Source organism: Schistocerca piceifrons, unplaced genomic scaffold, assembly GCF_021461385.2.
Source record: "Schistocerca piceifrons isolate TAMUIC-IGC-003096 unplaced genomic scaffold, iqSchPice1.1 HiC_scaffold_454, whole genome shotgun sequence".
In the NCBI taxonomy this organism is placed as follows: Eukaryota; Metazoa; Arthropoda; class Insecta; order Orthoptera; family Acrididae; genus Schistocerca; species Schistocerca piceifrons.
Genome location: NW_025728683.1, coordinates 16,645 through 41,856, shown reverse-complemented (window position 1 = coordinate 41,856; position 25,212 = coordinate 16,645). Strand labels below are relative to the sequence as shown.

Below are 25,212 nucleotides of genomic sequence, written 5' to 3'. Positions count from 1 at the left end.
AGTAGTTTCGATGCTCTGGTATTACGACTGCAAATTCCGTCCGTTTTTAACGTCTTAAATTGAAGGGACAGTCACAAGTTGGTCCGTTTTCACTCCATGTCGACAATCACACAGCACCTGAGGTAACAAGCACATCTGAAGACCCATTGTGCACTCGACTGTTCATGCCAACTCACTGCCTCGCACTTTACTACTGTGTACCACTCTTGTCGTCCAACTGCAAAAGACTGGGCCACAACAACTTTCCGCGTCTCCATTGCACTGCGCAAACTACGAGACGCTCCCCAAACATGGCACTCACCCACGCAGACGACTTTTCCGACTTTACACGACGCTCACGCAACGCTCACGCTAGTGACAGCCTTATTTAGAGCTTGACGTCGCACACAAGCGAATGAGCACATTTCGCCTACGACTTAGGCCGCCCTCCTAGTGTGGCTGTTCGGTGTCTGCAGGCAGCGAGGGGCTGCAAGCCTCCTGTGTTCGCGCCTATGTCACCTCTGCTTGCTTGTCAGAGACAGAGTATCGCAAAACATACAACTCACTCCATGAATTGATTGCTACGGCATCTGTCATCAGCAGTCACAACTAGCAACACCAGTAGCAGCCGACTGCACGTAAAGAATTGGAATGTGCAGTGGGATTTTTGTGAATTCGGCGCAAGGCTAATCTTTGCGACATAGGTTTGAGAATCTTATGGGAACACTTGTACTGTTTCTAAATTAAGTGTAGTGGTGGGAGGAGGGTGCTTCGTGCGAATTACAGCACGTTTGCCAATTGTGGCTGCTAATCGTTGGCTCGTATCTGCCTTGACACATTTTCTGGCTGTGAATTATTCCACTTGCATGGCAGTGTGCGCATGTTGGTGTGTTAAAAATTCTGGAGGCGCTGGGTATCGATCCCAGTACCTCTCGCATGCTAAGCGAGCGCTCTACCATCTGAGCTACGCCCCCTGCTGACGAACTGCGCTATCATACAGCCATATCAATGGCACAGACCCTTGCACTCCCATTATTCCGCTGACAAACACTACTCTCAATGTGTCCGTGAGGGTGTCTTTCAGGTTTCCTGCATTCTGTATCGAATCGTAGTTGGCCAAAATCAAAGTGGCACGCACGACGTCGAAAATAGCGTTCGGCCAACGCTCTGAGGTAGACGAACGTGTTGTCCACTCTCTAGACTTCATTGAGGTTAGGCCGTTATACCTAAGGCAGATTTGCACTCGATGACACCTCGACAACAGCCGGTCCTCACATTTACGTTTTGCTCTCCTTACGTCAGTATACGAGTCTGTGACGCTGGCTTTGCAACATCTTGCGTGCCTTTAGGCTCGCCGCGACCAACACTTACCACGCACTAACCACAAAACATGGAGGCGCCGGGGCTTGAACCCGGGACCTTTCACATGCAAAGCGAACGCTCTACCAACTGAGCTACGCCCCCAAGCACAACCAAGCTGCGCTGTTCTCCGTTCTTTGCTACTCTTATGTGCACGGACACGATGGTTGGTTGGTTTGCAGGGGTGAAGGGACCAGAGTACAAAGGCGCGGACACGTTCATATACGCAAGAGTTCCAAGTAGTTTCGATGCTCTGGTATTACGACTGCAAATTCCGTCCGTTTTTAACGTCTTAAATTGAAGGGACAGTCACAAGTTGGTCCGTTTTCACTCCATGTCGACAATCACACAGCACCTGAGGTAACAAGCACATCTGAAGACCCATTGTGCACTCGACTGTTCATGCCAACTCACTGCCTCGCACTTTACTACTGTGTACCACTCTTGTCGTCCAACTGCAAAAGACTGGGCCACAACAACTTTCCGCGTCTCCATTGCACTGCGCAAACTACGAAACGCTCCCCAAACATGGCACTCACCCACGCAGACGACTTTTCCGACTTTACACGACGCTCACGCAACGCTCACGCTAGTGACAGCCTTATTTAGAGCTTGACGTCGCACACAAGCGAATGAGCACATTTCGCCTACGACTTAGGCCGCCCTCCTAGTGTGGCTGTTCGGTGTCTGCAGGCAGCGAGGGGCTGCAAGCCTCCTGTGTTCGCGCCTATGTCACCTCTGCTTGCTTGTCAGAGACAGAGTATCGCAAAACATACAACTCACTCCATGAATTGATTGCTACGGCATCTGTCATCAGCAGTCACAACTAGCAACACCAGTAGCAGCCGACTGCACGTAAAGAATTGGAATGTGCAGTGGGATTTTTGTGAATTCGGCGCAAGGCTGATCTTTGCGACATAGGTTTGAGAATCTTATGGGAACACTTGTACTGTTTCTAAATTAAGTGTAGTGGTGGGAGGAGGGTGCTTCGTGCGAATTACAGCACGTTTGCCAATTGTGGCTGCTAATCGTTGGCTCGTATCTGCCTTGACACATTTTCTGGCTGTGAATTATTCCACTTGCATGGCAGTGTGCGCATGTTGGTGTGTTAAAAATTCTGGAGGCGCTGGGTATCGATCCCAGTACCTCTCGCATGCTAAGCGAGCGCTCTACCATCTGAGCTACGCCCCCTGCTGACGAACTGCGCTATCATACAGCCATATCAATGGCACAGACCCTTGCACTCCCATTATTCCGCTGACAAACACTACTCTCAATGTGTCCGTGAGGGTGTTTTTCAGGTTTCCTGCATTCTGTATCGAATCGTAGTTGGCCAAAATCAAAGTGGCACGCACGACGTCGAAAATAGCGTTCGGCCAACGCTCTGAGGTAGACGAACGTGTTGTCCACTCTCTAGACTTCATTGAGGTTAGGCCGTTATACCTAAGGCAGATTTGCACTCGATGACACCTCGACAACAGCCGGTCCTCACATTTACGTTTTGCTCTCCTTACGTCAGTATACGAGTCTGTGACGCTGGCTTTGCAACATCTTGCGTGCCTTTAGGCTCGCCGCGACCAACACTTACCACGCACTGACCACAAAACATGGAGGCGCCGGGGCTTGAACCCGGGACCTTTCACATGCAAAGCGAACGCTCTACCAACTGAGCTACGCCCCCAAGCACAACCAAGCTGCGCTGTTCTCCGTTCTTTGCTACTCTTATGTGCACGGACACGATGGTTGGTTGGTTTGCAGGGGTGAAGGGACCAGAGTACAAAGGCGCGGACACGTTCATATACGCAAGAGTTCCAAGTAGTTTCGATGCTCTGGTATTACGACTGCAAATTCCGTCCGTTTTTAACGTCTTAAATTGAAGGGACAGTCACAAGTTGGTCCGTTTTCACTCCATGTCGACAATCACACAGCACCTGAGGTAACAAGCACATCTGAAGACCCATTGTGCACTCGACTGTTCATGCCAACTCACTGCCTCGCACTTTACTACTGTGTACCACTCTTGTCGTCCAACTGCAAAAGACTGGGCCACAACAACTTTCCGCGTCTCCATTGCACTGCGCAAACTACGAAACGCTCCCCAAACATGGCACTCACCCACGCAGACGACTTTTCCGACTTTACACGACGCTCACGCAACGCTCACGCTAGTGACAGCCTTATTTAGAGCTTGACGTCGCACACAAACGAATGAGCACATTTCGCCTACGACTTAGGCCGCCCTCCTAGTGTGGCTGTTCGGTGTCTGCAGGCAGCGAGGGGCTGCAAGCCTCCTGTGTTCGCGCCTATGTCACCTCTGCTTGCTTGTCAGAGACAGAGTATCGCAAAACATACAACTCACTCCATGAATTGATTGCTACGGCATCTGTCATCAGCAGTCACAACTAGCAACACCAGTAGCAGCCGACTGCACGTAAAGAATTGGAATGTGCAGTGGGATTTTTGTGAATTCGGCGCAAGGCTGATCTTTGCGACATAGGTTTGAGAATCTTATGGGAACACTTGTACTGTTTCTAAATTAAGTGTAGTGGTGGGAGGAGGGTGCTTCGTGCGAATTACAGCACGTTTGCCAATTGTGGCTGCTAATCGTTGGCTCGTATCTGCCTTGACACATTTTCTGGCTGTGAATTATTCCACTTGCATGGCAGTGTGCGCATGTTGGTGTGTTAAAAATTCTGGAGGCGCTGGGTATCGATCCCAGTACCTCTCGCATGCTAAGCGAGCGCTCTACCATCTGAGCTACGCCCCCTGCTGACGAACTGCGCTATCATACAGCCATATCAATGGCACAGACCCTTGCACTCCCATTATTCCGCTGACAAACACTACTCTCAATGTGTCCGTGAGGGTGTCTTTCAGGTTTCCTGCATTCTGTATCGAATCGTAGTTGGCCAAAATCAAAGTGGCACGCACGACGTCGAAAATAGCGTTCGGCCAACGCTCTGAGGTAGACGAACGTGTTGTCCACTCTCTAGACTTCATTGAGGTTAGGCCGTTATACCTAAGGCAGATTTGCACTCGATGACACCTCGACAACAGCCGGTCCTCACATTTACGTTTTGCTCTCCTTACGTCAGTATACGAGTCTGTGACGCTGGCTTTGCAACATCTTGCGTGCCTTTAGGCTCGCCGCGACCAACACTTACCACGCACTGACCACAAAACATGGAGGCGCCGGGGCTTGAACCCGGGACCTTTCACATGCAAAGCGAACGCTCTACCAACTGAGCTACGCCCCCAAGCACAACCAAGCTGCGCTGTTCTCCGTTCTTTGCTACTCTTATGTGCACGGACACGATGGTTGGTTGGTTTGCAGGGGTGAAGGGACCAGAGTACAAAGGCGCGGACACGTTCATATACGCAAGAGTTCCAAGTAGTTTCGATGCTCTGGTATTACGACTGCAAATTCCGTCCGTTTTTAACGTCTTAAATTGAAGGGACAGTCACAAGTTGGTCCGTTTTCACTCCATGTCGACAATCACACAGCACCTGAGGTAACAAGCACATCTGAAGACCCATTGTGCACTCGACTGTTCATGCCAACTCACTGCCTCGCACTTTACTACTGTGTACCACTCTTGTCGTCCAACTGCAAAAGACTGGGCCACAACAACTTTCCGCGTCTCCATTGCACTGCGCAAACTACGAAACGCTCCCCAAACATGGCACTCACCCACGCAGACGACTTTTCCGACTTTACACGACGCTCACGCAACGCTCACGCTAGTGACAGCCTTATTTAGAGCTTGACGTCGCACACAAGCGAATGAGCACATTTCGCCTACGACTTAGGCCGCCCTCCTAGTGTGGCTGTTCGGTGTCTGCAGGCAGCGAGGGGCTGCAAGCCTCCTGTGTCCGCGCCTATGTCACCTCTGCTTGCTTGTCAGAGACAGAGTATCGCAAAACATACAACTCACTCCATGAATTGATTGCTACGGCATCTGTCATCAGCAGTCACAACTAGCAACACCAGTAGCAGCCGACTGCACGTAAAGAATTGGAATGTGCAGTGGGATTTTTGTGAATTCGGCGCAAGGCTGATCTTTGCGACATAGGTTTGAGAATCTTATGGGAACACTTGTACTGTTTCTAAATTAAGTGTAGTGGTGGGAGGAGGGTGCTTCGTGCGAATTACAGCACGTTTGCCAATTGTGGCTGCTAATCGTTGGCTCGTATCTGCCTTGACACATTTTCTGGCTGTGAATTATTCCACTTGCATGGCAGTGTGCGCATGTTGGTGTGTTAAAAATTCTGGAGGCGCTGGGTATCGATCCCAGTACCTCTCGCATGCTAAGCGAGCGCTCTACCATCTGAGCTACGCCCCCTGCTGACGAACTGCGCTATCATACAGCCATATCAATGGCACAGACCCTTGCACTCCCATTATTCCGCTGACAAACACTACTCTCAATGTGTCCGTGAGGGTGTCTTTCAGGTTTCCTGCATTCTGTATCGAATCGTAGTTGGCCAAAATCAAAGTGGCACGCACGACGTCGAAAATAGCGTTCGGCCAACGCTCTGAGGTAGACGAACGTGTTGTCCACTCTCTAGACTTCATTGAGGTTAGGCCGTTATACCTAAGGCAGATTTGCACTCGATGACACCTCGACAACAGCCGGTCCTCACATTTACGTTTTGCTCTCCTTACGTCAGTATACGAGTCTGTGACGCTGGCTTTGCAACATCTTGCGTGCCTTTAGGCTCGCCGCGACCAACACTTACCACGCACTGACCACAAAACATGGAGGCGCCGGGGCTTGAACCCGGGACCTTTCACATGCAAAGCGAACGCTCTACCAACTGAGCTACGCCCCCAAGCACAACCAAGCTGCGCTGTTCTCCGTTCTTTGCTACTCTTATGTGCACGGACACGATGGTTGGTTGGTTTGCAGGGGTGAAGGGACCAGAGTACAAAGGCGCGGACACGTTCATATACGCAAGAGTTCCAAGTAGTTTCGATGCTCTGGTATTACGACTGCAAATTCCGTCCGTTTTTAACGTCTTAAATTGAAGGGACAGTCACAAGTTGGTCCGTTTTCACTCCATGTCGACAATCACACAGCACCTGAGGTAACAAGCACATCTGAAGACCCATTGTGCACTCGACTGTTCATGCCAACTCACTGCCTCGCACTTTACTACTGTGTACCACTCTTGTCGTCCAACTGCAAAAGACTGGGCCACAACAACTTTCCGCGTCTCCATTGCACTGCGCAAACTACGAAACGCTCCCCAAACATGGCACTCACCCACGCAGACGACTTTTCCGACTTTACACGACGCTCACGCAACGCTCACGCTAGTGACAGCCTTATTTAGAGCTTGACGTCGCACACAAGCGAATGAGCACATTTCGCCTACGACTTAGGCCGCCCTCCTAGTGTGGCTGTTCGGTGTCTGCAGGCAGCGAGGGGCTGCAAGCCTCCTGTGTCCGCGCCTATGTCACCTCTGCTTGCTTGTCAGAGACAGAGTATCGCAAAACATACAACTCACTCCATGAATTGATTGCTACGGCATCTGTCATCAGCAGTCACAACTAGCAACACCAGTAGCAGCCGACTGCACGTAAAGAATTGGAATGTGCAGTGGGATTTTTGTGAATTCGGCGCAAGGCTGATCTTTGCGACATAGGTTTGAGAATCTTATGGGAACACTTGTACTGTTTCTAAATTAAGTGTAGTGGTGGGAGGAGGGTGCTTCGTGCGAATTACAGCACGTTTGCCAATTGTGGCTGCTAATCGTTGGCTCGTATCTGCCTTGACACATTTTCTGGCTGTGAATTATTCCACTTGCATGGCAGTGTGCGCATGTTGGTGTGTTAAAAATTCTGGAGGCGCTGGGTATCGATCCCAGTACCTCTCGCATGCTAAGCGAGCGCTCTACCATCTGAGCTACGCCCCCTGCTGACGAACTGCGCTATCATACAGCCATATCAATGGCACAGACCCTTGCACTCCCATTATTCCGCTGACAAACACTACTCTCAATGTGTCCGTGAGGGTGTCTTTCAGGTTTCCTGCATTCTGTATCGAATCGTAGTTGGCCAAAATCAAAGTGGCACGCACGACGTCGAAAATAGCGTTCGGCCAACGCTCTGAGGTAGACGAACGTGTTGTCCACTCTCTAGACTTCATTGAGGTTAGGCCGTTATACCTAAGGCAGATTTGCACTCGATGACACCTCGACAACAGCCGGTCCTCACATTTACGTTTTGCTCTCCTTACGTCAGTATACGAGTCTGTGACGCTGGCTTTGCAACATCTTGCGTGCCTTTAGGCTCGCCGCGACCAACACTTACCACGCACTGACCACAAAACATGGAGGCGCCGGGGCTTGAACCCGGGACCTTTCACATGCAAAGCGAACGCTCTACCAACTGAGCTACGCCCCCAAGCACAACCAAGCTGCGCTGTTCTCCGTTCTTTGCTACTCTTATGTGCACGGACACGATGGTTGGTTGGTTTGCAGGGGTGAAGGGACCAGAGTACAAAGGCGCGGACACGTTCATATACGCAAGAGTTCCAAGTAGTTTCGATGCTCTGGTATTACGACTGCAAATTCCGTCCGTTTTTAACGTCTTAAATTGAAGGGACAGTCACAAGTTGGTCCGTTTTCACTCCATGTCGACAATCACACAGCACCTGAGGTAACAAGCACATCTGAAGACCCATTGTGCACTCGACTGTTCATGCCAACTCACTGCCTCGCACTTTACTACTGTGTACCACTCTTGTCGTCCAACTGCAAAAGACTGGGCCACAACAACTTTCCGCGTCTCCATTGCACTGCGCAAACTACGAAACGCTCCCCAAACATGGCACTCACCCACGCAGACGACTTTTCCGACTTTACACGACGCTCACGCAACGCTCACGCTAGTGACAGCCTTATTTAGAGCTTGACGTCGCACACAAGCGAATGAGCACATTTCGCCTACGACTTAGGCCGCCCTCCTAGTGTGGCTGTTCGGTGTCTGCAGGCAGCGAGGGGCTGCAAGCCTCCTGTGTCCGCGCCTATGTCACCTCTGCTTGCTTGTCAGAGACAGAGTATCGCAAAACATACAACTCACTCCATGAATTGATTGCTACGGCATCTGTCATCAGCAGTCACAACTAGCAACACCAGTAGCAGCCGACTGCACGTAAAGAATTGGAATGTGCAGTGGGATTTTTGTGAATTCGGCGCAAGGCTGATCTTTGCGACATAGGTTTGAGAATCTTATGGGAACACTTGTACTGTTTCTAAATTAAGTGTAGTGGTGGGAGGAGGGTGCTTCGTGCGAATTACAGCACGTTTGCCAATTGTGGCTGCTAATCGTTGGCTCGTATCTGCCTTGACACATTTTCTGGCTGTGAATTATTCCACTTGCATGGCAGTGTGCGCATGTTGGTGTGTTAAAAATTCTGGAGGCGCTGGGTATCGATCCCAGTACCTCTCGCATGCTAAGCGAGCGCTCTACCATCTGAGCTACGCCCCCTGCTGACGAACTGCGCTATCATACAGCCATATCAATGGCACAGACCCTTGCACTCCCATTATTCCGCTGACAAACACTACTCTCAATGTGTCCGTGAGGGTGTCTTTCAGGTTTCCTGCATTCTGTATCGAATCGTAGTTGGCCAAAATCAAAGTGGCACGCACGACGTCGAAAATAGCGTTCGGCCAACGCTCTGAGGTAGACGAACGTGTTGTCCACTCTCTAGACTTCATTGAGGTTAGGCCGTTATACCTAAGGCAGATTTGCACTCGATGACACCTCGACAACAGCCGGTCCTCACATTTACGTTTTGCTCTCCTTACGTCAGTATACGAGTCTGTGACGCTGGCTTTGCAACATCTTGCGTGCCTTTAGGCTCGCCGCGACCAACACTTACCACGCACTGACCACAAAACATGGAGGCGCCGGGGCTTGAACCCGGGACCTTTCACATGCAAAGCGAACGCTCTACCAACTGAGCTACGCCCCCAAGCACAACCAAGCTGCGCTGTTCTCCGTTCTTTGCTACTCTTATGTGCACGGACACGATGGTTGGTTGGTTTGCAGGGGTGAAGGGACCAGAGTACAAAGGCGCGGACACGTTCATATACGCAAGAGTTCCAAGTAGTTTCGATGCTCTGGTATTACGACTGCAAATTCCGTCCGTTTTTAACGTCTTAAATTGAAGGGACAGTCACAAGTTGGTCCGTTTTCACTCCATGTCGACAATCACACAGCACCTGAGGTAACAAGCACATCTGAAGACCCATTGTGCACTCGACTGTTCATGCCAACTCACTGCCTCGCACTTTACTACTGTGTACCACTCTTGTCGTCCAACTGCAAAAGACTGGGCCACAACAACTTTCCGCGTCTCCATTGCACTGCGCAAACTACGAAACGCTCCCCAAACATGGCACTCACCCACGCAGACGACTTTTCCGACTTTACACGACGCTCACGCAACGCTCACGCTAGTGACAGCCTTATTTAGAGCTTGACGTCGCACACAAGCGAATGAGCACATTTCGCCTACGACTTAGGCCGCCCTCCTAGTGTGGCTGTTCGGTGTCTGCAGGCAGCGAGGGGCTGCAAGCCTCCTGTGTCCGCGCCTATGTCACCTCTGCTTGCTTGTCAGAGACAGAGTATCGCAAAACATACAACTCACTCCATGAATTGATTGCTACGGCATCTGTCATCAGCAGTCACAACTAGCAACACCAGTAGCAGCCGACTGCACGTAAAGAATTGGAATGTGCAGTGGGATTTTTGTGAATTCGGCGCAAGGCTGATCTTTGCGACATAGGTTTGAGAATCTTATGGGAACACTTGTACTGTTTCTAAATTAAGTGTAGTGGTGGGAGGAGGGTGCTTCGTGCGAATTACAGCACGTTTGCCAATTGTGGCTGCTAATCGTTGGCTCGTATCTGCCTTGACACATTTTCTGGCTGTGAATTATTCCACTTGCATGGCAGTGTGCGCATGTTGGTGTGTTAAAAATTCTGGAGGCGCTGGGTATCGATCCCAGTACCTCTCGCATGCTAAGCGAGCGCTCTACCATCTGAGCTACGCCCCCTGCTGACGAACTGCGCTATCATACAGCCATATCAATGGCACAGACCCTTGCACTCCCATTATTCCGCTGACAAACACTACTCTCAATGTGTCCGTGAGGGTGTCTTTCAGGTTTCCTGCATTCTGTATCGAATCGTAGTTGGCCAAAATCAAAGTGGCACGCACGACGTCGAAAATAGCGTTCGGCCAACGCTCTGAGGTAGACGAACGTGTTGTCCACTCTCTAGACTTCATTGAGGTTAGGCCGTTATACCTAAGGCAGATTTGCACTCGATGACACCTCGACAACAGCCGGTCCTCACATTTACGTTTTGCTCTCCTTACGTCAGTATACGAGTCTGTGACGCTGGCTTTGCAACATCTTGCGTGCCTTTAGGCTCGCCGCGACCAACACTTACCACGCACTGACCACAAAACATGGAGGCGCCGGGGCTTGAACCCGGGACCTTTCACATGCAAAGCGAACGCTCTACCAACTGAGCTACGCCCCCAAGCACAACCAAGCTGCGCTGTTCTCCGTTCTTTGCTACTCTTATGTGCACGGACACGATGGTTGGTTGGTTTGCAGGGGTGAAGGGACCAGAGTACAAAGGCGCGGACACGTTCATATACGCAAGAGTTCCAAGTAGTTTCGATGCTCTGGTATTACGACTGCAAATTCCGTCCGTTTTTAACGTCTTAAATTGAAGGGACAGTCACAAGTTGGTCCGTTTTCACTCCATGTCGACAATCACACAGCACCTGAGGTAACAAGCACATCTGAAGACCCATTGTGCACTCGACTGTTCATGCCAACTCACTGCCTCGCACTTTACTACTGTGTACCACTCTTGTCGTCCAACTGCAAAAGACTGGGCCACAACAACTTTCCGCGTCTCCATTGCACTGCGCAAACTACGAAACGCTCCCCAAACATGGCACTCACCCACGCAGACGACTTTTCCGACTTTACACGACGCTCACGCAACGCTCACGCTAGTGACAGCCTTATTTAGAGCTTGACGTCGCACACAAGCGAATGAGCACATTTCGCCTACGACTTAGGCCGCCCTCCTAGTGTGGCTGTTCGGTGTCTGCAGGCAGCGAGGGGCTGCAAGCCTCCTGTGTCCGCGCCTATGTCACCTCTGCTTGCTTGTCAGAGACAGAGTATCGCAAAACATACAACTCACTCCATGAATTGATTGCTACGGCATCTGTCATCAGCAGTCACAACTAGCAACACCAGTAGCAGCCGACTGCACGTAAAGAATTGGAATGTGCAGTGGGATTTTTGTGAATTCGGCGCAAGGCTGATCTTTGCGACATAGGTTTGAGAATCTTATGGGAACACTTGTACTGTTTCTAAATTAAGTGTAGTGGTGGGAGGAGGGTGCTTCGTGCGAATTACAGCACGTTTGCCAATTGTGGCTGCTAATCGTTGGCTCGTATCTGCCTTGACACATTTTCTGGCTGTGAATTATTCCACTTGCATGGCAGTGTGCGCATGTTGGTGTGTTAAAAATTCTGGAGGCGCTGGGTATCGATCCCAGTACCTCTCGCATGCTAAGCGAGCGCTCTACCATCTGAGCTACGCCCCCTGCTGACGAACTGCGCTATCATACAGCCATATCAATGGCACAGACCCTTGCACTCCCATTATTCCGCTGACAAACACTACTCTCAATGTGTCCGTGAGGGTGTCTTTCAGGTTTCCTGCATTCTGTATCGAATCGTAGTTGGCCAAAATCAAAGTGGCACGCACGACGTCGAAAATAGCGTTCGGCCAACGCTCTGAGGTAGACGAACGTGTTGTCCACTCTCTAGACTTCATTGAGGTTAGGCCGTTATACCTAAGGCAGATTTGCACTCGATGACACCTCGACAACAGCCGGTCCTCACATTTACGTTTTGCTCTCCTTACGTCAGTATACGAGTCTGTGACGCTGGCTTTGCAACATCTTGCGTGCCTTTAGGCTCGCCGCGACCAACACTTACCACGCACTGACCACAAAACATGGAGGCGCCGGGGCTTGAACCCGGGACCTTTCACATGCAAAGCGAACGCTCTACCAACTGAGCTACGCCCCCAAGCACAACCAAGCTGCGCTGTTCTCCGTTCTTTGCTACTCTTATGTGCACGGACACGATGGTTGGTTGGTTTGCAGGGGTGAAGGGACCAGAGTACAAAGGCGCGGACACGTTCATATACGCAAGAGTTCCAAGTAGTTTCGATGCTCTGGTATTACGACTGCAAATTCCGTCCGTTTTTAACGTCTTAAATTGAAGGGACAGTCACAAGTTGGTCCGTTTTCACTCCATGTCGACAATCACACAGCACCTGAGGTAACAAGCACATCTGAAGACCCATTGTGCACTCGACTGTTCATGCCAACTCACTGCCTCGCACTTTACTACTGTGTACCACTCTTGTCGTCCAACTGCAAAAGACTGGGCCACAACAACTTTCCGCGTCTCCATTGCACTGCGCAAACTACGAAACGCTCCCCAAACATGGCACTCACCCACGCAGACGACTTTTCCGACTTTACACGACGCTCACGCAACGCTCACGCTAGTGACAGCCTTATTTAGAGCTTGACGTCGCACACAAGCGAATGAGCACATTTCGCCTACGACTTAGGCCGCCCTCCTAGTGTGGCTGTTCGGTGTCTGCAGGCAGCGAGGGGCTGCAAGCCTCCTGTGTCCGCGCCTATGTCACCTCTGCTTGCTTGTCAGAGACAGAGTATCGCAAAACATACAACTCACTCCATGAATTGATTGCTACGGCATCTGTCATCAGCAGTCACAACTAGCAACACCAGTAGCAGCCGACTGCACGTAAAGAATTGGAATGTGCAGTGGGATTTTTGTGAATTCGGCGCAAGGCTGATCTTTGCGACATAGGTTTGAGAATCTTATGGGAACACTTGTACTGTTTCTAAATTAAGTGTAGTGGTGGGAGGAGGGTGCTTCGTGCGAATTACAGCACGTTTGCCAATTGTGGCTGCTAATCGTTGGCTCGTATCTGCCTTGACACATTTTCTGGCTGTGAATTATTCCACTTGCATGGCAGTGTGCGCATGTTGGTGTGTTAAAAATTCTGGAGGCGCTGGGTATCGATCCCAGTACCTCTCGCATGCTAAGCGAGCGCTCTACCATCTGAGCTACGCCCCCTGCTGACGAACTGCGCTATCATACAGCCATATCAATGGCACAGACCCTTGCACTCCCATTATTCCGCTGACAAACACTACTCTCAATGTGTCCGTGAGGGTGTCTTTCAGGTTTCCTGCATTCTGTATCGAATCGTAGTTGGCCAAAATCAAAGTGGCACGCACGACGTCGAAAATAGCGTTCGGCCAACGCTCTGAGGTAGACGAACGTGTTGTCCACTCTCTAGACTTCATTGAGGTTAGGCCGTTATACCTAAGGCAGATTTGCACTCGATGACACCTCGACAACAGCCGGTCCTCACATTTACGTTTTGCTCTCCTTACGTCAGTATACGAGTCTGTGACGCTGGCTTTGCAACATCTTGCGTGCCTTTAGGCTCGCCGCGACCAACACTTACCACGCACTGACCACAAAACATGGAGGCGCCGGGGCTTGAACCCGGGACCTTTCACATGCAAAGCGAACGCTCTACCAACTGAGCTACGCCCCCAAGCACAACCAAGCTGCGCTGTTCTCCGTTCTTTGCTACTCTTATGTGCACGGACACGATGGTTGGTTGGTTTGCAGGGGTGAAGGGACCAGAGTACAAAGGCGCGGACACGTTCATATACGCAAGAGTTCCAAGTAGTTTCGATGCTCTGGTATTACGACTGCAAATTCCGTCCGTTTTTAACGTCTTAAATTGAAGGGACAGTCACAAGTTGGTCCGTTTTCACTCCATGTCGACAATCACACAGCACCTGAGGTAACAAGCACATCTGAAGACCCATTGTGCACTCGACTGTTCATGCCAACTCACTGCCTCGCACTTTACTACTGTGTACCACTCTTGTCGTCCAACTGCAAAAGACTGGGCCACAACAACTTTCCGCGTCTCCATTGCACTGCGCAAACTACGAAACGCTCCCCAAACATGGCACTCACCCACGCAGACGACTTTTCCGACTTTACACGACGCTCACGCAACGCTCACGCTAGTGACAGCCTTATTTAGAGCTTGACGTCGCACACAAGCGAATGAGCACATTTCGCCTACGACTTAGGCCGCCCTCCTAGTGTGGCTGTTCGGTGTCTGCAGGCAGCGAGGGGCTGCAAGCCTCCTGTGTCCGCGCCTATGTCACCTCTGCTTGCTTGTCAGAGACAGAGTATCGCAAAACATACAACTCACTCCATGAATTGATTGCTACGGCATCTGTCATCAGCAGTCACAACTAGCAACACCAGTAGCAGCCGACTGCACGTAAAGAATTGGAATGTGCAGTGGGATTTTTGTGAATTCGGCGCAAGGCTGATCTTTGCGACATAGGTTTGAGAATCTTATGGGAACACTTGTACTGTTTCTAAATTAAGTGTAGTGGTGGGAGGAGGGTGCTTCGTGCGAATTACAGCACGTTTGCCAATTGTGGCTGCTAATCGTTGGCTCGTATCTGCCTTGACACATTTTCTGGCTGTGAATTATTCCACTTGCATGGCAGTGTGCGCATGTTGGTGTGTTAAAAATTCTGGAGGCGCTGGGTATCGATCCCAGTACCTCTCGCATGCTAAGCGAGCGCTCTACCATCTGAGCTACGCCCCCTGCTGACGAACTGCGCTATCATACAGCCATATCAATGGCACAGACCCTTGCACTCCCATTATTCCGCTGACAAACACTACTCTCAATGTGTCCGTGAGGGTGTCTTTCAGGTTTCCTGCATTCTGTATCGAATCGTAGTTGGCCAAAATCAAAGTGGCACGCACGACGTCGAAAATAGCGTTCGGCCAACGCTCTGAGGTAGACGAACGTGTTGTCCACTCTCTAGACTTCATTGAGGTTAGGCCGTTATACCTAAGGCAGATTTGCACTCGATGACACCTCGACAACAGCCGGTCCTCACATTTACGTTTTGCTCTCCTTACGTCAGTATACGAGTCTGTGACGCTGGCTTTGCAACATCTTGCGTGCCTTTAGGCTCGCCGCGACCAACACTTACCACGCACTGACCACAAAACATGGAGGCGCCGGGGCTTGAACCCGGGACCTTTCACATGCAAAGCGAACGCTCTACCAACTGAGCTACGCCCCCAAGCACAACCAAGCTGCGCTGTTCTCCGTTCTTTGCTACTCTTATGTGCACGGACACGATGGTTGGTTGGTTTGCAGGGGTGAAGGGACCAGAGTACAAAGGCGCGGACACGTTCATATACGCAAGAGTTCCAAGTAGTTTCGATGCTCTGGTATTACGACTGCAAATTCCGTCCGTTTTTAACGTCTTAAATTGAAGGGACAGTCACAAGTTGGTCCGTTTTCACTCCATGTCGACAATCACACAGCACCTGAGGTAACAAGCACATCTGAAGACCCATTGTGCACTCGACTGTTCATGCCAACTCACTGCCTCGCACTTTACTACTGTGTACCACTCTTGTCGTCCAACTGCAAAAGACTGGGCCACAACAACTTTCCGCGTCTCCATTGCACTGCGCAAACTACGAAACGCTCCCCAAACATGGCACTCACCCACGCAGACGACTTTTCCGACTTTACACGACGCTCACGCAACGCTCACGCTAGTGACAGCCTTATTTAGAGCTTGACGTCGCACACAAGCGAATGAGCACATTTCGCCTACGACTTAGGCCGCCCTCCTAGTGTGGCTGTTCGGTGTCTGCAGGCAGCGAGGGGCTGCAAGCCTCCTGTGTCCGCGCCTATGTCACCTCTGCTTGCTTGTCAGAGACAGAGTATCGCAAAACATACAACTCACTCCATGAATTGATTGCTACGGCATCTGTCATCAGCAGTCACAACTAGCAACACCAGTAGCAGCCGACTGCACGTAAAGAATTGGAATGTGCAGTGGGATTTTTGTGAATTCGGCGCAAGGCTGATCTTTGCGACATAGGTTTGAGAATCTTATGGGAACACTTGTACTGTTTCTAAATTAAGTGTAGTGGTGGGAGGAGGGTGCTTCGTGCGAATTACAGCACGTTTGCCAATTGTGGCTGCTAATCGTTGGCTCGTATCTGCCTTGACACATTTTCTGGCTGTGAATTATTCCACTTGCATGGCAGTGTGCGCATGTTGGTGTGTTAAAAATTCTGGAGGCGCTGGGTATCGATCCCAGTACCTCTCGCATGCTAAGCGAGCGCTCTACCATCTGAGCTACGCCCCCTGCTGACGAACTGCGCTATCATACAGCCATATCAATGGCACAGACCCTTGCACTCCCATTATTCCGCTGACAAACACTACTCTCAATGTGTCCGTGAGGGTGTCTTTCAGGTTTCCTGCATTCTGTATCGAATCGTAGTTGGCCAAAATCAAAGTGGCACGCACGACGTCGAAAATAGCGTTCGGCCAACGCTCTGAGGTAGACGAACGTGTTGTCCACTCTCTAGACTTCATTGAGGTTAGGCCGTTATACCTAAGGCAGATTTGCACTCGATGACACCTCGACAACAGCCGGTCCTCACATTTACGTTTTGCTCTCCTTACGTCAGTATACGAGTCTGTGACGCTGGCTTTGCAACATCTTGCGTGCCTTTAGGCTCGCCGCGACCAACACTTACCACGCACTGACCACAAAACATGGAGGCGCCGGGGCTTGAACCCGGGACCTTTCACATGCAAAGCGAACGCTCTACCAACTGAGCTACGCCCCCAAGCACAACCAAGCTGCGCTGTTCTCCGTTCTTTGCTACTCTTATGTGCACGGACACGATGGTTGGTTGGTTTGCAGGGGTGAAGGGACCAGAGTACAAAGGCGCGGACACGTTCATATACGCAAGAGTTCCAAGTAGTTTCGATGCTCTGGTATTACGACTGCAAATTCCGTCCGTTTTTAACGTCTTAAATTGAAGGGACAGTCACAAGTTGGTCCGTTTTCACTCCATGTCGACAATCACACAGCACCTGAGGTAACAAGCACATCTGAAGACCCATTGTGCACTCGACTGTTCATGCCAACTCACTGCCTCGCACTTTACTACTGTGTACCACTCTTGTCGTCCAACTGCAAAAGACTGGGCCACAACAACTTTCCGCGTCTCCATTGCACTGCGCAAACTACGAAACGCTCCCCAAACATGGCACTCACCCACGCAGACGACTTTTCCGACTTTACACGACGCTCACGCAACGCTCACGCTAGTGACAGCCTTATTTAGAGCTTGACGTCGCACACAAGCGAATGAGCACATTTCGCCTACGACTTAGGCCGCCCTCCTAGTGTGGCTGTTCGGTGTCTGCAGGCAGCGAGGGGCTGCAAGCCTCCTGTGTCCGCGCCTATGTCACCTCTGCTTGCTTGTCAGAGACAGAGTATCGCAAAACATACAACTCACTCCATGAATTGATTGCTACGGCATCTGTCATCAGCAGTCACAACTAGCAACACCAGTAGCAGCCGACTGCACGTAAAGAATTGGAATGTGCAGTGGGATTTTTGTGAATTCGGCGCAAGGCTGATCTTTGCGACATAGGTTTGAGAATCTTATGGGAACACTTGTACTGTTTCTAAATTAAGTGTAGTGGTGGGAGGAGGGTGCTTCGTGCGAATTACAGCACGTTTGCCAATTGTGGCTGCTAATCGTTGGCTCGTATCTGCCTTGACACATTTTCTGGCTGTGAATTATTCCACTTGCATGGCAGTGTGCGCATGTTGGTGTGTTAAAAATTCTGGAGGCGCTGGGTATCGATCCCAGTACCTCTCGCATGCTAAGCGAGCGCTCTACCATCTGAGCTACGCCCCCTGCTGACGAACTGCGCTATCATACAGCCATATCAATGGCACAGACCCTTGCACTCCCATTATTCCGCTGACAAACACTACTCTCAATGTGTCCGTGAGGGTGTCTTTCAGGTTTCCTGCATTCTGTATCGAATCGTAGTTGGCCAAAATCAAAGTGGCACGCACGACGTCGAAAATAGCGTTCGGCCAACGCTCTGAGGTAGACGAACGTGTTGTCCACTCTCTAGACTTCATTGAGGTTAGGCCGTTATACCTAAGGCAGATTTGCACTCGATGACACCTCGACAACAGCCGGTCCTCACATTTACGTTTTGCTCTCCTTACGTCAGTATACGAGTCTGTGACGCTGGCTTTGCAACATCTTGCGTGCCTTTAGGCTCGCCGCGACCAACACTTACCACGCACTGACCACAAAACATGGAGGCGCCGGGGCTTGAACCCGGGACCTTTCACATGCAAAGCGAACGCTCTACCAACTGAGCTACGCCCCCAAGCACAACCAAGCTGCGCTGTTCTCCGTTCTTTGCTACTCTTATGTGCACGGACACGATGGTTGGTTGGTTTGCAGGGGTGAAGGGACCAGAGTACAAAGGCGCGGACACGTTCATATACGCAAGAGTTCCAAGTAGTTTCGATGCTCTGGTATTACGACTGCAAATTCCGTCCGTTTTTAACGTCTTAAATTGAAGGGACAGTCACAAGTTGGTCCGTTTTCACTCCATGTCGACAATCACACAGCACCTGAGGTAACAAGCACATCTGAAGACCCATTGTGCACTCGACTGTTCATGCCAACTCACTGCCTCGCACTTTACTACTGTGTACCACTCTTGTCGTCCAACTGCAAAAGACTGGGCCACAACAACTTTCCGCGTCTCCATTGCACTGCGCAAACTACGAAACGCTCCCCAAACATGGCACTCACCCACGCAGACGACTTTTCCGACTTTACACGACGCTCACGCAACGCTCACGCTAGTGACAGCCTTATTTAGAGCTTGACGTCGCACACAAGCGAATGAGCACATTTCGCCTACGACTTAGGCCGCCCTCCTAGTGTGGCTGTTCGGTGTCTGCAGGCAGCGAGGGGCTGCAAGCCTCCTGTGTCCGCGCCTATGTCACCTCTGCTTGCTTGTCAGAGACAGAGTATCGCAAAACATACAACTCACTCCATGAATTGATTGCTACGGCATCTGTCATCAGCAGTCACAACTAGCAACACCAGTAGCAGCCGACTGCACGTAAAGAATTGGAATGTGCAGTGGGATTTTTGTGAATTCGGCGCAAGGCTGATCTTTGCGACATAGGTTTGAGAATCTTATGGGAACACTTGTACTGTTTCTAAATTAAGTGTAGTGGTGGGAGGAGGGTGCTTCGTGCGAATTACAGCACGTTTGCCAATTGTGGCTGCTAATCGTTGGCTCGTATCTGCCTTGACACATTTTCTGGCTGTGAATTATTCCACTTGCATGGCAGTGTGCGCATGTTGGTGTGTTAAAAATTCTGGAGGCGCTGGGTATCGATCCCAGTACCTCTCGCATGCTAAGCGAGCGCTCTACCATCTGAGCTACGCCCCCTGCTGACGAACTGCGCTATCATACAGCCATATCAATGGCACAGACCCTTGCACTCCCATTATTCCGCTGACAAACACTACTCTCAATGTGTCCGTGAGGGTGTCTTTCAGGTTTCCTGCATTCTGTATCGAATCGTAGTTGGCCAAAATCAAAGTGGCACGCACGACGTCGAAAATAGCGTTCGGCCAACGCTCTGAGGTAGACGAACGTGTTGTCCACTCTCTAGACTTCATTGAGGTTAGGCCGTTATACCTAAGGCAGATTTGCACTCGATGACACCTCGACAACAGCCGGTCCTCACATTTACGTTTTGCTCTCCTTACGTCAGTATACGAGTCTGTGACGCTGGCTTTGCAACATCTTGCGTGCCTTTAGGCTCGCCGCGACCAACACTTACCACGCACTGACCACAAAACATGGAGGCGCCGGGGCTTGAACCCGGGACCTTTCACATGCAAAGCGAACGCTCTACCAACTGAGCTACGCCCCCAAGCACAACCAAGCTGCGCTGTTCTCCGTTCTTTGCTACTCTTATGTGCACGGACACGATGGTTGGTTGGTTTGCAGGGGTGAAGGGACCAGAGTACAAAGGCGCGGACACGTTCATATACGCAAGAGTTCCAAGTAGTTTCGATGCTCTGGTATTACGACTGCAAATTCCGTCCGTTTTTAACGTCTTAAATTGAAGGGACAGTCACAAGTTGGTCCGTTTTCACTCCATGTCGACAATCACACAGCACCTGAGGTAACAAGCACATCTGAAGACCCATTGTGCACTCGACTGTTCATGCCAACTCACTGCCTCGCACTTTACTACTGTGTACCACTCTTGTCGTCCAACTGCAAAAGACTGGGCCACAACAACTTTCCGCGTCTCCATTGCACTGCGCAAACTACGAAACGCTCCCCAAACATGGCACTCACCCACGCAGACGACTTTTCCGACTTTACACGACGCTCACGCAACGCTCACGCTAGTGACAGCCTTATTTAGAGCTTGACGTCGCACACAAGCGAATGAGCACATTTCGCCTACGACTTAGGCCGCCCTCCTAGTGTGGCTGTTCGGTGTCTGCAGGCAGCGAGGGGCTGCAAGCCTCCTGTGTCCGCGCCTATGTCACCTCTGCTTGCTTGTCAGAGACAGAGTATCGCAAAACATACAACTCACTCCATGAATTGATTGCTACGGCATCTGTCATCAGCAGTCACAACTAGCAACACCAGTAGCAGCCGACTGCACGTAAAGAATTGGAATGTGCAGTGGGATTTTTGTGAATTCGGCGCAAGGCGGTTCCTTGCGACATAGGTTTGAGAATCTTATGGGAACACTTGTACTGTTTCTAAATTAAGTGTAGTGGTGGGAGGAGGGTGCTTCGTGCGAATTACAGCACGTTTGCCAATTGTGGCTGCTAATCGTTGGCTCGTATCTGCCTTGACACATTTTCTGGCTGTGAATTATTCCACTTGCATGGCAGTGTGCGCATGTTGGTGTGTTAAAAATTCTGGAGGCGCTGGGTATCGATCCCAGTACCTCTCGCATGCTAAGCGAGCGCTCTACCATCTGAGCTACGCCCCCTGCTGACGAACTGCGCTATCATACAGCCATATCAATGGCACAGACCCTTGCACTCCCATTATTCCGCTGACAAACACTACTCTCAATGTGTCCGTGAGGGTGTCTTTCAGGTTTCCTGCATTCTGTATCGAATCGTAGTTGGCCAAAATCAAAGTGGCACGCACGACGTCGAAAATAGCGTTCGGCCAACGCTCTGAGGTAGACGAACGTGTTGTCCACTCTCTAGACTTCATTGAGGTTAGGCCGTTATACCTAAGGCAGATTTGCACTCGATGACACCTCGACAACAGCCGGTCCTCACATTTACGTTTTGCTCTCCTTACGTCAGTATACGAGTCTGTGACGCTGGCTTTGCAACATCTTGCGTGCCTTTAGGCTCGCCGCGACCAACACTTACCACGCACTGACCACAAAACATGGAGGCGCCGGGGCTTGAACCCGGGACCTTTCACATGCAAAGCGAACGCTCTACCAACTGAGCTACGCCCCCAAGCACAACCAAGCTGCGCTGTTCTCCGTTCTTTGCTACTCTTATGTGCACGGACACGATGGTTGGTTGGTTTGCAGGGGTGAAGGGACCAGAGTACAAAGGCGCGGACACGTTCATATACGCAAGAGTTCCAAGTAGTTTCGATGCTCTGGTATTACGACTGCAAATTCCGTCCGTTTTTAACGTCTTAAATTGAAGGGACAGTCACAAGTTGGTCCGTTTTCACTCCATGTCGACAATCACACAGCACCTGAGGTAACAAGCACATCTGAAGACCCATTGTGCACTCGACTGTTCATGCCAACTCACTGCCTCGCACTTTACTACTGTGTACCACTCTTGTCGTCCAACTGCAAAAGACTGGGCCACAACAACTTTCCGCGTCTCCATTGCACTGCGCAAACTACGAAACGCTCCCCAAACATGGCACTCACCCACGCAGACGACTTTTCCGACTTTACACGACGCTCACGCAACGCTCACGCTAGTGACAGCCTTATTTAGAGCTTGACGTCGCACACAAGCGAATGAGCACATTTCGCCTACGACTTAGGCCGCCCTCCTAGTGTGGCTGTTCGGTGTCTGCAGGCAGCGAGGGGCTGCAAGCCTCCTGTGTCCGCGCCTATGTCACCTCTGCTTGCTTGTCAGAGACAGAGTATCGCAAAACATACAACTCACTCCATGAATTGATTGCTACGGCATCTGTCATCAGCAGTCACAACTAGCAACACCAGTAGCAGCCGACTGCACGTAAAGAATTGGAATGTGCAGTGGGATTTTTGTGAATTCGGCGCAAGGCTGATCTTTGCGACATAGGTTTGAGAATCTTATGGGAACACTTGTACTGTTTCTAAATTAAGTGTAGTGGTGGGAGGAGGGTGCTTCGTGCGAATTACAGCACGTTTGCCAATTGTGGCTGCTAATCGTTGGCTCGTATCTGCCTTGACACATTTTCTGGCTGTGAATTATTCCACTTGCATGGCAGTGTGCGCATGTTGGTGTGTTAAAAATTCTGGAGGCGCTGGGTATCGATCCCAGTACCTCTCGCATGCTAAGCGAGCGCTCTACCATCTGAGCTACGCCCCCTGCTGACGAACTGCGCTATCATACAGCCATATCAATGGCACAGACCCTTGCACTCCCATTATTCCGCTGACAAACACTACTCTCAATGTGTCCGTGAGGGTGTCTTTCAGGTTTCCTGCATTCTGTATCGAATCGTAGTTGGCCAAAATCAAAGTGGCACGCACGACGTCGAAAATAGCGTTCGGCGAACGCTCTGAGGTAGACGAACGTGTTGTCCACTCTCTAGACTTCATTGAGGTTAGGCCGTTATACCTAAGGCAGATTTGCACTCGATGACACCTCGACAACAGCCGGTCCTCACATTTACGTTTTGCTCTCCTTACGTCAGTATACGAGTCTGTGACGCTGGCTTTGCAACATCTTGCGTGCCTTTAGGCTCGCCGCGACCAACACTTACCACGCACTGACCACAAAACATGGAGGCGCCGGGGCTTGAACCCGGGACCTTTCACATGCAAAGCGAACGCTCTACCAACTGAGCTACGCCCCCAAGCACAACCAAGCTGCGCTGTTCTCCGTTCTTTGCTACTCTTATGTGCACGGACACGATGGTTGGTTGGTTTGCAGGGGTGAAGGGACCAGAGTACAAAGGCGCGGACACGTTCATATACGCAAGAGTTCCAAGTAGTTTCGATGCTCTGGTATTACGACTGCAAATTCCGTCCGTTTTTAACGTCTTAAATTGAAGGGACAGTCACAAGTTGGTCCGTTTTCACTCCATGTCGACAATCACACAGCACCTGAGGTAACAAGCACATCTGAAGACCCATTGTGCACTCGACTGTTCATGCCAACTCACTGCCTCGCACTTTACTACTGTGTACCACTCTTGTCGTCCAACTGCAAAAGACTGGGCCACAACAACTTTCCGCGTCTCCATTGCACTGCGCAAACTACGAAACGCTCCCCAAACATGGCACTCACCCACGCAGACGACTTTTCCGACTTTACACGACGCTCACGCAACGCTCACGCTAGTGACAGCCTTATTTAGAGCTTGACGTCGCACACAAGCGAATGAGCACATTTCGCCTACGACTTAGGCCGCCCTCCTAGTGTGGCTGTTCGGTGTCTGCAGGCAGCGAGGGGCTGCAAGCCTCCTGTGTCCGCGCCTATGTCACCTCTGCTTGCTTGTCAGAGACAGAGTATCGCAAAACATACAACTCACTCCATGAATTGATTGCTACGGCATCTGTCATCAGCAGTCACAACTAGCAACACCAGTAGCAGCCGACTGCACGTAAAGAATTGGAATGTGCAGTGGGATTTTTGTGAATTCGGCGCAAGGCTGATCTTTGCGACATAGGTTTGAGAATCTTATGGGAACACTTGTACTGTTTCTAAATTAAGTGTAGTGGTGGGAGGAGGGTGCTTCGTGCGAATTACAGCACGTTTGCCAATTGTGGCTGCTAATCGTTGGCTCGTATCTGCCTTGACACATTTTCTGGCTGTGAATTATTCCACTTGCATGGCAGTGTGCGCATGTTGGTGTGTTAAAAATTCTGGAGGCGCTGGGTATCGATCCCAGTACCTCTCGCATGCTAAGCGAGCGCTCTACCATCTGAGCTACGCCCCCTGCTGACGAACTGCGCTATCATACAGCCATATCAATGGCACAGACCCTTGCACTCCCATTATTCCGCTGACAAACACTACTCTCAATGTGTCCGTGAGGGTGTCTTTCAGGTTTCCTGCATTCTGTATCGAATCGTAGTTGGCCAAAATCAAAGTGGCACGCACGACGTCGAAAATAGCGTTCGGCCAACGCTCTGAGGTAGACGAACGTGTTGTCCACTCTCTAGACTTCATTGAGGTTAGGCCGTTATACCTAAGGCAGATTTGCACTCGATGACACCTCGACAACAGCCGGTCCTCACATTTACGTTTTGCTCTCCTTACGTCAGTATACGAGTCTGTGACGCTGGCTTTGCAACATCTTGCGTGCCTTTAGGCTCGCCGCGACCAACACTTACCACGCACTGACCACAAAACATGGAGGCGCCGGGGCTTGAACCCGGGACCTTTCACATGCAAAGCGAACGCTCTACCAACTGAGCTACGCCCCCAAGCACAACCAAGCTGCGCTGTTCTCCGTTCTTTGCTACTCTTATGTGCACGGACACGATGGTTGGTTGGTTTGCAGGGGTGAAGGGACCAGAGTACAAAGGCGCGGACACGTTCATATACGCAAGAGT

At 50.7% G+C, this 25,212-nt stretch overlaps 32 non-coding genes across 32 annotated transcripts; all 32 read right to left on the bottom strand.

Moving 5' to 3' along the window:
- Positions 1 to 880: 880 nt before the first annotated feature.
- Positions 881 to 953, bottom strand: Trnaa-agc. Its single transcript has one exon. It is a non-coding gene; the product is annotated as a tRNA-Ala (tRNA).
- A 417-nt stretch (positions 954 to 1,370) lies between these two features.
- Positions 1,371 to 1,443, bottom strand: Trnaa-ugc. Its single transcript has one exon. It is a non-coding gene; the product is annotated as a tRNA-Ala (tRNA).
- Positions 1,444 to 2,456: 1,013 nt separating this feature from the next.
- On the bottom strand, positions 2,457 to 2,529 carry Trnaa-agc. The gene has a single exon. It is a non-coding gene; the product is annotated as a tRNA-Ala (tRNA).
- A 417-nt stretch (positions 2,530 to 2,946) lies between these two features.
- Trnaa-ugc lies at positions 2,947 to 3,019 on the bottom strand. Its single transcript has one exon. It is a non-coding gene; the product is annotated as a tRNA-Ala (tRNA).
- Positions 3,020 to 4,032: 1,013 nt separating this feature from the next.
- Trnaa-agc lies at positions 4,033 to 4,105 on the bottom strand. The gene has a single exon. It is a non-coding gene; the product is annotated as a tRNA-Ala (tRNA).
- Positions 4,106 to 4,522: 417 nt separating this feature from the next.
- Positions 4,523 to 4,595, bottom strand: Trnaa-ugc. Its single transcript has one exon. It is a non-coding gene; the product is annotated as a tRNA-Ala (tRNA).
- A 1,013-nt stretch (positions 4,596 to 5,608) lies between these two features.
- Trnaa-agc lies at positions 5,609 to 5,681 on the bottom strand. The gene has a single exon. It is a non-coding gene; the product is annotated as a tRNA-Ala (tRNA).
- Positions 5,682 to 6,098: 417 nt separating this feature from the next.
- On the bottom strand, positions 6,099 to 6,171 carry Trnaa-ugc. Its single transcript has one exon. It is a non-coding gene; the product is annotated as a tRNA-Ala (tRNA).
- A 1,013-nt stretch (positions 6,172 to 7,184) lies between these two features.
- Trnaa-agc lies at positions 7,185 to 7,257 on the bottom strand. The gene has a single exon. It is a non-coding gene; the product is annotated as a tRNA-Ala (tRNA).
- A 417-nt stretch (positions 7,258 to 7,674) lies between these two features.
- Positions 7,675 to 7,747, bottom strand: Trnaa-ugc. Its single transcript has one exon. It is a non-coding gene; the product is annotated as a tRNA-Ala (tRNA).
- A 1,013-nt stretch (positions 7,748 to 8,760) lies between these two features.
- Positions 8,761 to 8,833, bottom strand: Trnaa-agc. The gene has a single exon. It is a non-coding gene; the product is annotated as a tRNA-Ala (tRNA).
- Positions 8,834 to 9,250: 417 nt separating this feature from the next.
- Trnaa-ugc lies at positions 9,251 to 9,323 on the bottom strand. The gene has a single exon. It is a non-coding gene; the product is annotated as a tRNA-Ala (tRNA).
- Positions 9,324 to 10,336: 1,013 nt separating this feature from the next.
- Trnaa-agc lies at positions 10,337 to 10,409 on the bottom strand. The gene has a single exon. It is a non-coding gene; the product is annotated as a tRNA-Ala (tRNA).
- Positions 10,410 to 10,826: 417 nt separating this feature from the next.
- On the bottom strand, positions 10,827 to 10,899 carry Trnaa-ugc. The gene has a single exon. It is a non-coding gene; the product is annotated as a tRNA-Ala (tRNA).
- Positions 10,900 to 11,912: 1,013 nt separating this feature from the next.
- Trnaa-agc lies at positions 11,913 to 11,985 on the bottom strand. The gene has a single exon. It is a non-coding gene; the product is annotated as a tRNA-Ala (tRNA).
- Positions 11,986 to 12,402: 417 nt separating this feature from the next.
- Trnaa-ugc lies at positions 12,403 to 12,475 on the bottom strand. The gene has a single exon. It is a non-coding gene; the product is annotated as a tRNA-Ala (tRNA).
- Positions 12,476 to 13,488: 1,013 nt separating this feature from the next.
- Positions 13,489 to 13,561, bottom strand: Trnaa-agc. The gene has a single exon. It is a non-coding gene; the product is annotated as a tRNA-Ala (tRNA).
- Positions 13,562 to 13,978: 417 nt separating this feature from the next.
- Positions 13,979 to 14,051, bottom strand: Trnaa-ugc. The gene has a single exon. It is a non-coding gene; the product is annotated as a tRNA-Ala (tRNA).
- A 1,013-nt stretch (positions 14,052 to 15,064) lies between these two features.
- On the bottom strand, positions 15,065 to 15,137 carry Trnaa-agc. The gene has a single exon. It is a non-coding gene; the product is annotated as a tRNA-Ala (tRNA).
- A 417-nt stretch (positions 15,138 to 15,554) lies between these two features.
- On the bottom strand, positions 15,555 to 15,627 carry Trnaa-ugc. Its single transcript has one exon. It is a non-coding gene; the product is annotated as a tRNA-Ala (tRNA).
- Positions 15,628 to 16,640: 1,013 nt separating this feature from the next.
- Trnaa-agc lies at positions 16,641 to 16,713 on the bottom strand. Its single transcript has one exon. It is a non-coding gene; the product is annotated as a tRNA-Ala (tRNA).
- A 417-nt stretch (positions 16,714 to 17,130) lies between these two features.
- Positions 17,131 to 17,203, bottom strand: Trnaa-ugc. Its single transcript has one exon. It is a non-coding gene; the product is annotated as a tRNA-Ala (tRNA).
- A 1,013-nt stretch (positions 17,204 to 18,216) lies between these two features.
- Positions 18,217 to 18,289, bottom strand: Trnaa-agc. The gene has a single exon. It is a non-coding gene; the product is annotated as a tRNA-Ala (tRNA).
- A 417-nt stretch (positions 18,290 to 18,706) lies between these two features.
- Positions 18,707 to 18,779, bottom strand: Trnaa-ugc. The gene has a single exon. It is a non-coding gene; the product is annotated as a tRNA-Ala (tRNA).
- Positions 18,780 to 19,792: 1,013 nt separating this feature from the next.
- Trnaa-agc lies at positions 19,793 to 19,865 on the bottom strand. The gene has a single exon. It is a non-coding gene; the product is annotated as a tRNA-Ala (tRNA).
- A 417-nt stretch (positions 19,866 to 20,282) lies between these two features.
- Positions 20,283 to 20,355, bottom strand: Trnaa-ugc. Its single transcript has one exon. It is a non-coding gene; the product is annotated as a tRNA-Ala (tRNA).
- A 1,013-nt stretch (positions 20,356 to 21,368) lies between these two features.
- On the bottom strand, positions 21,369 to 21,441 carry Trnaa-agc. Its single transcript has one exon. It is a non-coding gene; the product is annotated as a tRNA-Ala (tRNA).
- Positions 21,442 to 21,858: 417 nt separating this feature from the next.
- On the bottom strand, positions 21,859 to 21,931 carry Trnaa-ugc. Its single transcript has one exon. It is a non-coding gene; the product is annotated as a tRNA-Ala (tRNA).
- Positions 21,932 to 22,944: 1,013 nt separating this feature from the next.
- Trnaa-agc lies at positions 22,945 to 23,017 on the bottom strand. Its single transcript has one exon. It is a non-coding gene; the product is annotated as a tRNA-Ala (tRNA).
- A 417-nt stretch (positions 23,018 to 23,434) lies between these two features.
- Trnaa-ugc lies at positions 23,435 to 23,507 on the bottom strand. The gene has a single exon. It is a non-coding gene; the product is annotated as a tRNA-Ala (tRNA).
- Positions 23,508 to 24,520: 1,013 nt separating this feature from the next.
- Positions 24,521 to 24,593, bottom strand: Trnaa-agc. Its single transcript has one exon. It is a non-coding gene; the product is annotated as a tRNA-Ala (tRNA).
- Positions 24,594 to 25,010: 417 nt separating this feature from the next.
- Trnaa-ugc lies at positions 25,011 to 25,083 on the bottom strand. The gene has a single exon. It is a non-coding gene; the product is annotated as a tRNA-Ala (tRNA).
- Positions 25,084 to 25,212: the final 129 nt, after the last annotated feature.